Source organism: Hydra vulgaris, chromosome 09 (genome assembly GCF_038396675.1).
Source record: "Hydra vulgaris chromosome 09, alternate assembly HydraT2T_AEP".
In the NCBI taxonomy this organism is placed as follows: domain Eukaryota; kingdom Metazoa; phylum Cnidaria; class Hydrozoa; order Anthoathecata; family Hydridae; genus Hydra; species Hydra vulgaris.
The window spans coordinates 35,513,636-35,530,379 of record NC_088928.1 but is presented as its reverse complement, the minus strand read 5'-3'; the positions used below and the strand labels follow the sequence as shown (position 1 = coordinate 35,530,379).

The following is a 16,744-nucleotide window of genomic DNA, read 5'->3' as shown; positions in this document are numbered from 1 at the left end:
AAAAATTAGGATCACAAAACCTGCTTTATTTTTGTGGTTTTCTTAGTACCATATATTAACTTTTTTTCAACACCAGCCGTACATGTTATTTTTCCGTACATGTTACTTTTTTTTGTCGGATATCCTTAACATGGTACCACTTGAGGTGTTGTCAAGACAGATGTTGCATGGAAATCTTAAGCAACTGTTCTAACTTTAGAAACAGACTTCTTTAGCGAGGAAAACTATCTAAGATGGAGGAAGGTTTTACTTGTAGCTGTTTGTTTAGAAAGCAATGTTGATGGGGTTTAGACAGAAGGAGGTAAGAAACTTTCCTCATTTGCACCTTAAAAAAAAAAGTGTTAAAAATGAAAGAAAACAATATTATATAGGAGTGCCAGGGCAAACGTTTATAGAATATATGCAACTTAAACTTTAAGTTAGAGGACTAAAACAATATTCTTATTCAATATGTATCATATTTAAAATTGTTTTTTTTTTAATAGTATCTTGTAGCAGGGGCGGATCCAGACCATCTAGTAAGAAGAGGTGATTTTCAAGTTTTTTGAATTCAGTGGATCTAGACAATCATGGAAGGAAGGGGAGGAGCGATATAAGACAAATATTTAAAAAAAAAAAAAACTTTTTCAGTTTTTTTTTTTTTTTAATTAGTCTTACACTGTTTTAAACTATGAAGCTACGTCATATATTGATATCCTTTCCGCTTTTAAACAAAATGCATGATGAGGGGGGGGGGGCAATTGCCCTAATCACCCCAATGGATCTCCCTTGTCTTGTAGCATATTTTTTTAAAAGATGTCTGAAGAGCCGTGGCGCAGTAGTTAGAGCGTTTGCTATAGAAGCAAAAGCAAAAGATCCAAGGTTTGAAGCGAGCTCTGACCTTATTTTGCGTCATTGGTAAGGAATGAGGCGTGAAGTTAATTTAGATCTTATCTCTCTTATACAAAATAATTAGAAGTGATCCTTTTTCTGCAGATTGCCAAAATGATGCTGAAATGCTTGGAAATCACTTGTTTTTCTTTCTTGGTTTCACTAGTAATTAGCAAAATGATGCAAGCAAAAGATTCAGATTAAAAATGACGGGTGAATTAAAAAAAAAGACACTAATATTCTTTGCAGATTTTTGTGATGATGGCTTCTGCAGTTGCATTACAGACGCGAAAGAGCTTACAAGTGAACTAGACATGGAATCTGTATAAACACCCATTTCTTAAGACCGCGTAAAAAGAAAGGATATTTTTTTTTAAAAAGTAATGATGTCCCCATCAAAGATCCTTGGATGAAGAACGTTATCAAATAGAATTCTTCAATGTTCTTATTAATAATGTAGTTTTGTCATTGAAGGAAAGGTTTAACCAAGTAAATGATTATGTATCGGTGCTTGGTTTTTTATTTAATGTACATTCTTTGGAAAACGTCAATTCTTCAAAACTTAAAAAAAACTACCTTGATTTACAGAATAATTTTTTGAGAAATATTTTGACATTGAAGGAAAAGAATTATTTTCCGAACTGCAAATGATTTCCATCATTTGCAGTTCGGAAAATAATTCTTTTCCTTCAAATGGCGTAGTTTCAAATACACGGTTTCGGGGCGTAGTGATAAGGCAAATATTGTCTTCTTTTAGCCCCGGTCATGTAAATTTTATTTATATAAAACGGCATTGTATTCTTTTTTTAATGGCGAAATTTAAAAAAAAAAAAATGTATGACCATTAAAATATTTGAAAAGTAACAGGTTGCTGGATGTATTTTCAAATCTCTAACCACTTTTTTTTTTCCCGTTAGTTTTTGTTTACATTTGACGTAATATATATAAATTACATATTTTTTTCAAATACAAACAAGGCTTCTAAAAGAAGATCAAATGATCTTATCGTCAGAAGCCTGTTACAAAACAGAGTACGTAAAGTATTATAAAAACGCCTTTTTACAATAAGAGAACGTAAAAAATTAACATAAAAATATTAAAATAGCACTTAGATAAATAGAAACATATTGGCAACAAAATATATAAAATGTATAAAACAAAGATTGAACATACATTTCAAAATTATTATATATCATAAGACAAATTTAAAATATTCTAAGATATTTTCAATAGAGAGAATAAGATCTTTTAATTTAATTTTAAAAACAGAATAAGTTAGCGGTAAGCCGAAGTTAGGCAAAATAATTTTGTTCCAGAGATGAGCTGCACGATAAGTGATACAGAATTGATTGAATTTTGTTCGACAGAGTGGTTCATTTAAATAGTTATTATTCCTCATGTTAAACTTGCTTAAAGGTTTCAAAATAAAAAGGTCTTTAAAAATTAAAGGAGATAAATCATACTTCCACATATAAACAAAAGATAAATTTTTATATACGTTTAGTTTATAAATATCGAGGATTTTCATTTGATTGAAAAATATTGAGGAATTTGAGAACCGATCCGCAAAATTAATTACACGGATCGCATGTTTCTGACGGCGATGGAGACATTGTAACTTGCTTTGATCAGTACTACCCCAGGCAATAATTCCATAACTTATATAACTATGAATAAAAGAATAATAAAGTTTAGTTAAATTATTTTTATATAAATGAGTACGCGCCTTATATAGAACTCCAATACTTTTTGAAACTTTCGAGCAGACAGTTAATATGATATTTCCATGTGATGTTCTCGTCAATGAAAACCCCAAAGTATTTTGTTACAGAACCTCTTTTTATTTCATTATGGTCAATAAAAATTTTTGGTAAATTTTGGGGTAGAGAACGTTTTTTGGAGAGCGGGTGGAAAAAAATCCATTTTGTTTTGTTTACATTTAATGTTAATTTGTTACTTTTAAACCATTTAGATATGTTTTGAAGTTCTTTGTTCATAACGGAGAATAGTAGGTAGACGTCACTGTTAGAGAGAAATAAGTTTGTGTCATCAGCAAACATAATACTTAGAAGATTTGATGCTTTATGCAAGTCATTGGTATATATTAAAAACAAAAGAGGGCCTAAGATGGAACTTTGCGGAACACCACAGGAAACATTTAAAAACTGTGTAAGATTAAGTTCATGACAAGAAACAAATTGTTTTCTGTTGGATAAATAACTTTTAAACCATTTACTAACTCTTTCATTTATTCCGTATTAATTAAGTTTATAAAGCAAAATATCATGATCCACAGTATCAAATGCTTTTGAAAGATCGATAAAAATTCCTAATGTAAATTGAGATTTTTCAAAAGAATTGGAAATCTCACGTACCAACTGAATAATTGCATGCTCGGTTGAATTATTCTTCTTAAAGCCAAACTGATTGTTGTATAATAAATTATTTAAACTAAAATAATTAAATACTCTATTGAACATGATTCTTTCTAGTATTTTTGAAAATATAGATAAGATAGAGATAGGCCGGTAATTACTAATGTCCGATTTGTCACCACCTTTAAATAGTGGAATAACTTTAGCAATTTTCAATTGATCAGGAAAGACTCCTTGTTCGATTGATGATTTAAAGACTTTAAAAAGAATATATTTTAATTGTTCAAAGCAATCTAAAATTATGTTACCATTGATTTCGTCCGGTCCAAGTGCTTTATTTTTTTTTAGTGTTTTAAAGGCTTTTTCGAACTCATCAAATAGTAACTCTTTAGATAGCTCATCCGAGTGAATGCAATTATCCATCGGTACTAGAAAATCTTTAAATGATGCTTCAGTGTTAAGAATTAATTTAGATAGTTTAGGCCCAATTTCAACAAAGAACTTGTTAAATTCGTGAGCTATTGTTTGAGAATTAGTTATATTATTGTTATCTACTTAGATCATGTGTGACGGGAACCTGAGCATGGCTTTGATTTACCGATAATTTCCTAATAAATTTCCCGGGAGCGTTTACAAGTATTTTTGGCTTTATTGAGAATTTTAAAATAGTAATGTTTTTTTAAGCTTTTTCGAACTTTTTCAAAGAGATTTTTGTAGTCTTTGTATATTTTCTCATCGGCGAATGATTTATTTTTTAGATATTTTATGTATAATTTCTGCTTAACTTATGATGATTTTTTTAAACCTTTGGTAATCCAGGGAGAATTAACGTTTTTTTGATTTAATGTTTTTTCATGTAAAGGAAAATTGGCATCATAAACTGAGTAAAATGTATTTAAAAAATATCAGTTGTTAGAATGTTATCAATTAGAGTAGCCGATTTAGGAGTTACTCTGGTAGGGCGATTTATTAAAGGAATGGCTCCCATTTCAAAAATAGAATCATAAAAATTTTTAATTTTAATGTCCGTAAAGTAATGGAAGCAATTCATATTGAAATCCCCTACAATAAAATTCTTTTTTTTTTCAAGAATGCCTATTTTGTATAGGTTTTCTTCAAAATACATGCTCATGTTCTCGGCCACACCATTTGGGGGCCTATAGCAACAGCTCAGTAAAATGTTTTGTGATTGATTGTTTAGAATTTGAATAGTTAAAATTTCTTTGTCGCCGTCTGAAACACTTAAACCATTCCTAATATAATGCGCAATATTTTTCTTTACATAAATAAGAACTCCTCCACCGCGTTTATTGATAAGTCTCTCTTGAGAAATTAAATCAAAGAAAGGAAGATTAAAATTTGAAGTAGTATTTAAATCTTTTTCAGTTATCCAGCTTTCGGTTAAACAAATTATAATTAAAAAAATTGTTGGTTTCTTGTAACAAATTGAGAAGATTTTCAAAATTGCGGTTTAGGCTTCTAATATTTATATGAAGAATTCTTAGTTGATCAAAATTATTGTTTTTTGTATATTTATAAAAAAATTCTTCTAATTTGTTAGGATAGTAATAAGAACAACCCGTAATAATGTCATTGAAATAATTAATATCTGGATCAAATTTTTCATCAGATGCGAAGTGTCTCATTTCTGAAAAATTACAACTAAACGATTTAAAATTATTTGTTGCAGACATTTTGATTGCGTTATAATTTAGAAGAACTTTCTTAACACTGTATGTAAAAAAAATTAAAAAAAAAAATTATTTTTTATGATCTCTACAAAAAATAGAATCGATGCGTGGCTCTACGAATTATAGAAACTATGCCAATTATTATAGTCTCAGGAGAGCAAATTTCTTCTAAACTTAAGCTGATTAAAATCTATTTAAGAACTACAATGAATCAAGATCGACTCTACGCACTATCTTTAATTTCTATTGAAAATGAGATTGCTGGTAACATTAACTTAACGCAAATAATAAAAAAGTTTGCACAAGCCAAAGCACGGAGAGTTTCTATTAATCACTAGACCCTGTATTTATAAATGTAAACTATGTAAAAGAATATTATTTTTATTACGCTTCCTCTAAAAACACACTTAATGTTTTACAAATTTGTATTTTTATGGATATTTTTTTCATTTATGTAAATTAGAGTTATTAAATACTGCTCATTAAAATTACACAACTGATTAGGGATTAAAAAATATGGAATAAAAAATTGGTCTGTAAACGTTACGATTTTTTATAGAGTCTCAATTTTTTATGGTACCGGGGCCCCCAAACGCCATGGACCGGCACTGCGTTCTTTAAAGAACCCTATGCTTATTTGCAAAAAAATGGATGAAAGTTTTAGATTTCTTCTTGATACGGAAAGGTTTTGTGTTAAAGCCGAAACAACTATTTGAAAGGGCGTTGTGAAAAATTTGGGAAATTCTACAGTTGTGATGGAAGATGGGAGCTATCAATACTTTTGGAACGGCTGCTAACAAGCCGTTCCAAAAATATTTCAAGCCCATAGCAATTACCTAATATGATAATTCAGTAGCATTGCAAACATTGCTGACAATCGCAGTTTTTATTACCAGATGCAAAAGATCATTTAGTAAACTAAAATTGATACTTCTTCATATTTAAAAGTCTCGATGGGATAAATTCGATTATTTGATCTTGCTTTGCTGAGCATAGAACGAGAAATGACCAAAGTGACTTATTTTTATAACATAATTAAACAAATAGCGTTAACTCAAGAAAAGAAAATAAATTTGTAATAAAATGATAATAGAGTTAATTTGTGTGCTTTTTAAAGTAGGGAAAAGTCGTCTAAAACTGACTCCTAAGGTGAGATGTGTCCCTATCTAATCTCTTGCTTGGACAATAACTATTACAAGTTTAACTGTAGAATATTGTTCAGCTGACCATAAACATTTAAGAAAACCATACGAAAAATAGATTTTTTTATTGTTAATTTTCGGCAAAAAGAATATTTGAAATTACAACTTTTAAAATTTTATTGAGCTAAATTTTTTTTAGTTTGACTATAATTGAAGTTATTGTCAATTTTTCTTTACTCAGAGTGTCAATTTTTAAAGTAAATAATGAAGAAAAGATTATGTATCATCTACAAATCAGTTATAGTCAATTTTTGATTAATAATACGGTTTTATTCAGAAATTAAATTAAGGGGCCTATTTTAGGCTACTTTCACGGAAAATGGGCTCCTAGTATTTCTTTGTTCAACTGTTGTTTCTTAATGTAAGGCATCTTAATGTAATTTTATGATGTTATATTATAGAAAATAGGTGATGATTATTCATCTTTAATTTTATGATGTAAATTGTAGAAAATAGGTCGAATTTCTTGAAAAAAAACTTTGTTTGTAATTTTTGGTTGGTTACAGCTAGTTGATCTATTATTTTTTGAAAAGGGTTCCGTTTTAGGTCACTCTCCCCTGGTTTTTTAGAAAACAAAACCAGGGGAAAAAAGCGTCGGAAAAAAGCGGAAGATTATTGATTACGCTATTTACCCTAGTTACGCCATAGAACTCAGTCAAAATCGAATGCCGCGGTATCAATTAAATGTAACATTGTCAAAATGTACTAATACAATATCGAAATTGAATGATACAATGTAAAAATGAGGTGGGAAACACTGTAAAGTTTATTATTTTCAACCTTATTTTATAGAAAAAAATAGAAATTTTTTATATAATGCTTTTATAATATAATGCTTAGAAAAGCATTATATTAAATGTAATAGTTAAGGAGTTTATATGCCCGGTTAGCTCAGTCGGTAGAGCATCAGACTTTTAATCTGAGGGTCGCGGGTTCGAGTCCCTCATCGGGCGAAAATTTCCTATTAATTAGTAATTAATAGGAATTTACTTTTGTGTCCAGTTCTTTGATTGGAAACAAGTTGGGTAAATAAACTAATTTAATTATTTTATCAAATAATAAATTTATTTATTAATAAAGGATAAATATGGCAGATCTGCAGTTAGGCGGCCTAAAATTTTGTTTCTTTCCTTATTGAAATAATGAAAGAAAAGATTGTTGCCCAATGCAAACCCTCAATCGATGTAGTGGCGCTCCCTTGTTGCAGCAGGCTATAAGATAGTCGATGTATGTACTGAAGCCAATAAATACTCCTTTATTTTTAAAAAGCCTTCACTGATAAGAGCGCAATAAGCAAACAAATAAATTTAAAAAATCTTTGGACGCCTCCCCTCAGACTTACCATAAATATTATTATATATTATATTAGGGAGTTTAGTCACGTGATTTTTTATCACGGAAAAAAAACTTTCGGTATGGTATTGAAAAACTTCGTCCGAAATACGAAGGAAATGATTTTATGTAGGTATCGAAGAATAAAAACCCACCCATGAAAATTAATTATATACATATATATATTGATGTATTTTTTTTTCAGAAAAGAACGTAGAACATTTATTTATGTGATGCCGACAGTTTTCTCTTGAACTGAAAAAGTTATTCTCTTTTAAATGTTTCAATTTTGTGTAAATGCCAGTAAATTAAGATAGTTCATCTGGAATCACGTGAAAATAGGTTCTGCAGCTATTTATTTGTTATGTACATAACTTTTTGATTTAAAAAAAAAACTTTATATGGGGTGGGTTTTTTGTTTTCTTTAAAGTGATTTTTAGAAATACGTTTTATTAAGCGCACTGCGCTTAACTAAGTGATAACTTTCTGCGGATTTCTAAGTTACTCTACCATTCAATCTTCCATATGGAAAAAAAGATCTGTTATTTTTATTGAACATTATTATACATACATTTTTGTGCATTAATGCTGATATTGGTATAGTATGATTTTGGTTGATATATCTTCAGTAAATATAAACTAAATATAAAATTAGAAACAAATTACTTCAGTGAAGTAATTTGCTTCTAATTTTATATTTAGGTAAAAATTTGTAGTCAGTAAATAAATAAAACTATTTATTTACTGATAAGTAGATAAAAAGTTTTAAAGTGTTGTTAATTAAATCATCTGTATATTTATCATTAAGTTTTTTATTATTTTAACTAACCTGTAAGTTTTATATATAACATTGTATATATTATTTAAAACTTACTTTCATTGTAACAATGAATCTTAACATCGTACCTAAATTGATATCAATAAATTTAATTATAAGGTTATTTATTTATCAAAACAATGATTATTTTGATAAATAAATAACCTTATAGTTCATTAAATTTTTGGATATCAATTTAGGTATGATGATTTAAATTTATATATTTTCTTGACTTGATTTATGAAAAAATAGTTTAGATAAAATGTTTAATGAAGAAATTTATAATTAGTATTTAACGTTAAAAGATACCTCTAACAATGCATTATATTGTAAATTTTGCAGTGATTTTAATGTTCAGCTCCTCTGCTATGAAAAACAATTAGCTACAAAGATAAATAGATTAGTTGATAATATCAGAAAATTAAAGAAACAACGCAAAAATAAAAAGTTGGATTTGTTATTAAGTGAAGCCTTTATTCCACCTGTGACAAATATTCCTAATAATACATCTATTAGTTCTGAAGTTTGTAAAGAAACAATCCTTATCAGTGAAAACAAAATGCTCAAAAAAGAAAATAAAAATTTAAAAAAGGAAACTTGAATCGATGATGGATTTAGAATTGGATTATTTTAAGCATATAAAGGATTTTGAAGATATGTCAAGCAATCTGCAAATACTTATTTCAAAAAACTCTTTAATTGAAAGTGAACTAAACAATGTTAAAAAACTTTATTGTGAAAAAGAAGAAAAGCTCAATATTATTGAAAACAAATTAGAACTATTAAAGTCCAAAAATAAATCATTTAATGTTAGAAATTTGAATAAAAAAATAAAATATCGTAATACTCAACTGGAAATAAAAAAAAAAATGAAATAAATTCATTAAAAAATGAAACAAAATATAAAATATCGCAATTAAAAAAAAAAAGATATTACTTCAGTTCTTGAAAATTCCGATATAAACACTTCTGAATTAAAAAACGAGAAAATAAAGCTGCAAAAAAAAGTGAGTCATTTAAAAATTATTTTGCAAAATAAAACCAACTATATTAATGATTGCAATATGAAAGATGTTATAAGTTTAGAGGATGAAGTTGTTTCATTTTGAAATAAGAAACAACATTTTAAACAAGTAGAATCAAGAACTTCAAAAATTAGTTTCTTTGTTAGATGACGAGGAAGTAATAACATTTGAAGATGGCAGATACAGCGATGACATTCGAGAAACTTCTTTTAATGAACGTGAGTATGAATAGTGTCAACAGAGTCATAAAAGTAGTATTAAACAAACTAGCAAAAAAGAACATATCTAGGCTACCATCAGCCTCTGTAAAATGTAGGTTAATGCAGGAAGCTTCAATTTTAGGTCAATTTCAAGTTGCTGAAGCAATGCTTGAAAATAATTTGACAAATAAAAACTCTAATATAGGCAATTGTTTGCATGGTGATGGTACTCAGAAATACCATAAGCATTATCAAAATTTTCAAATTACTACAACCAGTGGGAAAACTTTATCTTTTGGTTTGTCAGAAGTGGTTGGAAAAGATGCAGCAACTGTCTTGCAAAACTTTACTAATATAGTAGATGACATTTGTGACGTTGTTAGCAACTCAGCCACTGAAAAAGAAATTAATTTTGCTAAGTTAATAACATCAATTAAATCAACAATGTCTGATCTATCTTCAATTAATCCTCTTTTTAACTCACAGTTATAAACATTAAGAGAACAACTTTTGCCGATTGCAATTAATAACTGGCATTTGCTTTCTTCAGATGTCAAAGACAATATGAAGGACATGAGTAATTTTTTCTGTAATTTCATTTGTTTGCTAATTTTGCATCTGAAACTGATAAGGTTTTGAATTCTTTTGAAAATATTCTGCTTCAAAATGATTTTGAAACTGTTTTTGCTTTTAGTGGTAAAGAATCTGGTGCTGTAAGGTTAGTTCGTACCACGTGTAAGGCATTTCATTCAAGGGGTAGTGAGGAAGCTGGTGTTGCATCATGGTTTAATTCTTTTCTTTCTTCTTGTAATGATAAATCTTTTTTTGTTCCATTTATTGGAAATCGTTTTAATATTTTATATTACAATGCAGCTGCCCTATACTATCATAAGGGTGCTATAACAGAATTTCTTAATGCTTGGCCTAACCCTAATAATTTATTAAAAGCAATTAAAGAAGACATCACAAATCTTGTATTCATTGCTGAAGTTCGTGCATTAGGTATTGTTGACAAACTACTTACTGGTCCAATGTGGCAAACTATCGAATCACTTGATAGTATTTTATTTTTAAACCCCAACCTACTTCGCTTAAAAATTAGACTTTCATCACTTTGTATGAATGCATCTTCTTTATTATTTGCTAATGGAAAAATTTTTGAGGGTTCTAATGTTCTTCATCAAGATGTGGTTTACACCAAACTGTTTGAATGCACTCAAAATGATGAGTTTGATTCTTTAACTGTGTAATCGCTTGAAATAATTTTCCATGCGATTCTTGTTTTGGAACGTTAGTGTGCTGATCAGTTACCAGGTGGCAAATATTGGAATCCATCTAACTCAGTTTCTGAAGCTGCTTCTAATGTCCCTGTCACTAACAAAGCATTAGAAAGTGACTTTGCCATTTTGGATTTAATGGTTCGCACAAAACCCAATGCAAATGTTCAAACTATCCAGGCTTTGACAATGTGGTCTCAGAACCAAACATTAGAATGGCTTAATGGTAAAACAGATGAAGAAAGAAAACAATTACTTGAATATTCAAGAACTAAAGTAACATTAATGAAAAGCAAATATGATGAAAGAAAAGAAGCTCTTAAAAAAGATAAAGCTATGTACCTTCTATCAAAGCAAGAAGAAAAAAATCGAGAAGAAATTAAACTACAACATAAAAAAGTTGCAGCTTGTAATGATTTGATAAATTTAAATGTAAGGGCATGGATATCATTAGAGGAAGCAGAGGAAACAGTTTTTAATATAGAAGAGCCATTGAAATCAAAAGTACTCCTTGCTCAACTTAATTTTTATCGCATAATCTTAGATGTCAATTGTGACAAAAAACTTTTTTGTAAAACAAAGGTAGAAGGAAGCAAAAGAATAAACTTGTCTTCAGAGGAATTATATCAAAATCTTCTTATTGTTATTCAAGCAAATTTAACACCAAACAAACAATCTTTAACTAATATAAGTAATAATTTAAAGCCTCGTAAAATACGTGATGCAGCTGTTGAAAACAAAAAAAAAAGAATTAATGGAAAAAATTCAAGATGCAAGACTAAACAATAGAGCAACAAAAAAAGCACTCCTTATCAAAATTTATTAACAATCCATCTGATTTTGTAGGTTTTTCTATACAACATCGTGTTAGAGAAGAAGATACTCATGAAGTATCTTGGGAATGTGCGCAAGTGGTTCAAATTGATCAATTAAACGGTAGACAAACTACATACCTTGTTAAGTATGATAACGAAACCTGATGAAGTATGGTCATTTCCTTTATTAATTGATTTTGAAAAAGGTGATCTTATTCTTTGTAGCTAGGATTGCAAGGTAATTTTATTTAATGTAAATTTAGAATAATGTTGTAGAAAATATTAATCTTATTTATTTTATTGTTATGTTCCAATAAAGTGTTTTTACTGCATTTGAGTTTAGTGGTTTTTATATTTATAAATAGTATGAATCATATCTGATATGTTTATCTGTACCAATTTTATTTATTTGTTGTTGTTTATTTGCAGCTTAACTGCACATTATTATTAAAAAAAAAAAAAAAAAGAGCTTATGCAAAAATACTATTACTTTTACATGAACTGCCTATCAAGTAAAGGAAAGAATCTAGAAATGGAGGGCTAACCTTAGGCTAATTTACTATTACTTTTACATGAACTGCCTATCAAGTAAAGGAAAGAATCCAGAAATGGAAAGAAACCTCATCTTGGGGAGATGTTAAATGCACCCGGCTACTGTCTTGTAGAAGGCCTCCTAGGCTAAGACTTAAGGGGTAAACAGATTCTATCTGTTGACCAGCATCGCACCCCTTCTTCATCTATTAGGCTGGCGCAGATGTATTTTTAATACATTGTTTCCAGTTTATGATGTTGAATGCTGGATCTTCTTGACTCAATGCATGGATTTTGCTTGTGTCTCTGTTTTTATGACTAGGCAACTCATTCTATTATCTCCTAATAAGGGTACAGCTCTAAAACTCAGTTTTATGGTTCTGAGGCCGGCTGGTAGTCAGGTTTCCCGAACTCTGTGGTAGCTCTCAAAAGGCTGATTCCATCAACAGCTGAAAAATATCAAAGTATTAACAGTGCCATGTTGCGCATGGATGGTGTCCCTGTTTGTACTTTTGGTGTGCATTGTTGAGGCACATTTGGAGCCCTTTGTTACGGCTTAGGGTTTATTAGTAGTAATGAGGCAATTGCTTGGGCTATTAAACGGTGTTCTGAGTACTATCAATGCTTTGAGTCAAGTTTTTTAACAAATTTAAAAATGAAAAAAGTACCAAAAACTATAAAACACAAAAAACCATCATCATCACTAAGTTCTCTAAACTTATCATTCAGTAATATTTGTGGTCTTCGAAGTAACTTTTCTTCTGTTGAGTCTTATCTCTTGCAAAGTTCACCAGACCTACTTGCTCTTTGTGAGACTAATTTGAGTTCGGCTGTCTCATCTTGTGGTCTTAGTGTTTATGGTTATCTTCCTCTAATTCTTAAAGACTCCAATAGTCACATACTTGGCCTGGGAATTTACATTCGTAAGAATTCACCCATTTGTCGTGAAACTAGGTTTGAATCCACAGACTATTCTTTCATGTGCTTTCGTTTAGCACCACTTCACTCTATTGCCTTTCTCTTTGTTCTATATTGCTCTCCTTCATCTCAAGACTGCACTCTTTTTGACGTTATTTCTGATCATATTGACCAAGCCCTCTCTCTTTATCCATCAGCTAATATAGTTGTTGTCGGTGACTTTAATGCCAACCACTCTGAATGGCTTGGCTCTAATGTCAGTGACTCTGCAGGCATTAAAGCCCACAACTTTTGCCTTTCTCAATCCCTAACTCAAATAGTCAACTTTTCAACTCGCTTTCCTGACAACCCATATCATCTACCTTCTCTACTTGACTTATGTCTTGTTTCTGATCCTAGTCAGTGCTCAGTTTCTCCACATTCACCCTTAAGTGCTTCTGATCACAGTTTGATGTCTCTAAAACTAATATCTCATTCTTCTTCATCACCTAAATCCCCCTATTATCAAACCTCTTACAACTACAGTAAAGCTGACTGGGATTCTTTCCGTGATTTTCTTCGTGATGACCCTTGGGTAGAAATCTTTCGTCTTCCTGTCAACAAATGTGCTTCTTACATAACTTCATGGATTCAGGCTGGCATAGAATCTTTTATTCCCTCTCGACGATTCCAGGTCAAGCCTCACTCTCCTCCATGGTTTTCCTCACACAGTGCTGCTGCGATTGCCAATCGAAACCGTTACTTCCATATTTATCAGCAAAACAATTCTCCAGAAAACAGACGTCTGTTTATTACTGCTAGAAACAATTGTAAAAAGGTTTTGTCTAACGCCAAAACCCGCTATTCTCAGGTCATGAAATCTCGTATCTCATCTCTAAAATTAGGCTCTCGTGACTTCTGGAGAATCTTTAATAATATCAATAATAAGGGTAAATCTATAATTCCACCTCTCTTGTATGGTTCAGACTTTGTCACCTCACCTAAAGACAAAGCCGAATTGTTTGCTAAAAACTTTTTATCAATATCATCTCTTGATTCCACTAGTTGCATTCTACCTGATATAGCCGTCAAACAGGTTGATCCATTGCTTGACATTCGTATCACTCCAGCTTCTGTATCTAAATTGATTTCCTGCCTAGACTCTTCTACAGCTTGTGGCCCGGACAACATACCTGTTATAGTCTTGCAGAAGTGTTCTCTGGAGCTGTCGTCTATACTCTCAAAACTATTCAACAAGTGCTTATCAGAGTCTTGTTTTCCAGCCTGCTGGAAAGCGGCATCTGTTATCCCTATCTTCAAAAATTCTAGAGAGCGATCTGATTCGTCTAACTACCGTCCCGCAAGTCTTCTTCCTATCATAAGCAAGGATTTTGAATCTTTAATTAACAAACACTTAATTTCTCATCTTGAATCTAATAACTTACTTTCTGACCATCAGTATGGATTTCGATCTTCTCGTTCTACAGCTGATTTGCTAACAGTAATAACTGACAGGTTTTATCGTGCATTAGATGAAGGTGGAGAGGTTAAGGCCATCGCTCTTGACATTTCAAAAGCTTTTGATAAAGTTTGGCATGCTGGTCTTCTCCATAAGCTTTCTTGTTATGGTGTATCCGGCAACATCTTTAAGATCATTGAATCCTTCCTTTCCAATCGTAGCATAAAAGTTGTCCTCGATTGACAATACTCTTCTTCTTATTCTGTAACTTCAGGGGTTCCTCAAGGTTCTATCCTTGGCCCTATACTCTTTTTAATTTACATTAACGATCTTCCAGATATTCTCGCTTCTAAGGTGGCATTGTTTGCTGATGATACTACCATTTATTCTTGTCATGATAAGAAAGCAACACCCTCTGATTGCTTGGAGGGGGCATTTGAGCTTGAAAAGGATCTCACTTCTGCTACAGCATGGGGCTCACAGTGGCTGGTGAACTTTTATTCAAATAAAACTCAATTTTTTTCAGCCAATTGTTATCGCAATAATTTAGATCTTCCTATATTTATGAGCGGTGATGTACTCGATGAGTCACCTGCTCTTCATCTTCTAGGATTAACTCTTCCAATCTTTCTTGGAAACCATATATCAAATCAGTTGCAAAATTAGCATCTGCTAAGGTTGCATCTCTTTATCGAGCTTGTCACTTTCTTACTTTGGATTCTATTCTCTATCTCTATAAATCTCAAATCCGGCCTCGTATGGAATACTGTTGCCATATCTGGGGCGGATCTTCTAATGATGCCCTTTTTTCTTTTAGACAAGGTACAAAAACGCATTGTAAACATAGTTGGACCTGCTCTTGCAGCCAACCTCCAACCATTATCACATCGTCGTTATGTTGCTTCTCTTTCTCTTTTCTACAAATACTATAATGGGCACTGCTCTAAAGAGCTAGCGTCTCTTGTGCCATCTACTAAAATTCATTGTTACTCGTCATTCAATTAAGTGTCATTCTTTTTCTGTGACTGTTCCTAAGTGCTCCAAAAATGCTCATTCGTCTAGTTTTTTTCCTCGAACATCATTTCTTTGGAATTCACTTCTTTCATCTTGCTTTCCTGATTCATATAATTTGTAATCTTTTTAGTCGTCTGTCAATCGTTATCTTGCTCTACAATCTCATTTTCTCTTTCAGTAACTTCCAACTTTAATTTGCGGCTGTTTTTTGAAAGCGAAGGTGTTAAAAAAAAAAAAAAATTGAGGGCTAACCTTAGGCAACATGACAGCTCACTGATGGAGTGCAAAGTCCTATGGCTTACCTTCTCGTTGGTGCACTTCGTTAAGTAAGTTAGACAATTTTGTCTAATTTATGAACGGAATAGCCAAGGCAAATTATGTATAAAATTGCATAAATTTACAGATGTCTGCAAAGTTTTGAATGAATTTTGAAAATTGAAGTTTCTGTGTTCAAATAATTTGCAACATATAGTCAAACTTGGGTACATTAATAGTGCGATAATTTATTTCGAAGAAAAAACGATTTAAGACATCTTTAAAAAATTTAAGACAAATAGATAGATAAGATAATCCGTATAAGTATTTCCATGACTGTTAATCTATGGTATTATGACTGTTTATTTCCATGACTGTTTATCTATGTTAATTCCATATCTGTTAATCTATGTACTCTCAATTTCCTAATACAAGAGGGAGGGGGGTAATAAAAGTGTGGGTGGGGGTGGGGAGTTTAGTCAAGATTTAATAAACCGGGGGGGGGGGTCAGGATTTACACTGAAAGTTTTATTACTTATTAGTAACTAGTTTTTCATTCATTGTTTTCAAAATTTTCAAAAAAGTTAAAAGCTCTAACCCCATTAAAAAATAGAAATTTATCGTAGATCTTTTATCTACGATAAATTTATCCATAAAATATTATCGTAGGTGCTGCAAAACAATATATTAGTCGAAACAGTAGACAATAAGCGGTTAAATCTCTAAAATCTTGTTTGTGTAAAAATAAATTTTAGATTTATGTTTATTTTGTACGTATTTTGACGTTTTCGGCCTGTTTTATTTGGGTTCTCGTAGATAAAATGAGTCCTCGTAGATAAAATGACAAATAATTAAAAAACAAACAAACAAAACCAACGAATTATACAAAAATTTATGGTTTGTGAAATATAAACTTTAAGTAAAAAAAAAAAAGCAATTGTTATTCATAGCAAGTAAGTTGATATCAAAATTGGGAAAAAGGGA

At 30.8% G+C, this 16,744-nt stretch overlaps 1 non-coding gene across 1 annotated transcript; it reads left to right on the top strand.

Moving 5' to 3' along the window:
* The first annotated feature begins 7,018 nt into the window (after positions 1-7,018).
* On the top strand, positions 7,019-7,091 carry trnak-uuu (transfer RNA lysine (anticodon UUU)). Its single transcript has one exon. It is a non-coding gene; the product is annotated as a tRNA-Lys (tRNA).
* The last annotated feature ends 9,653 nt before the right edge of the window (positions 7,092-16,744 follow it).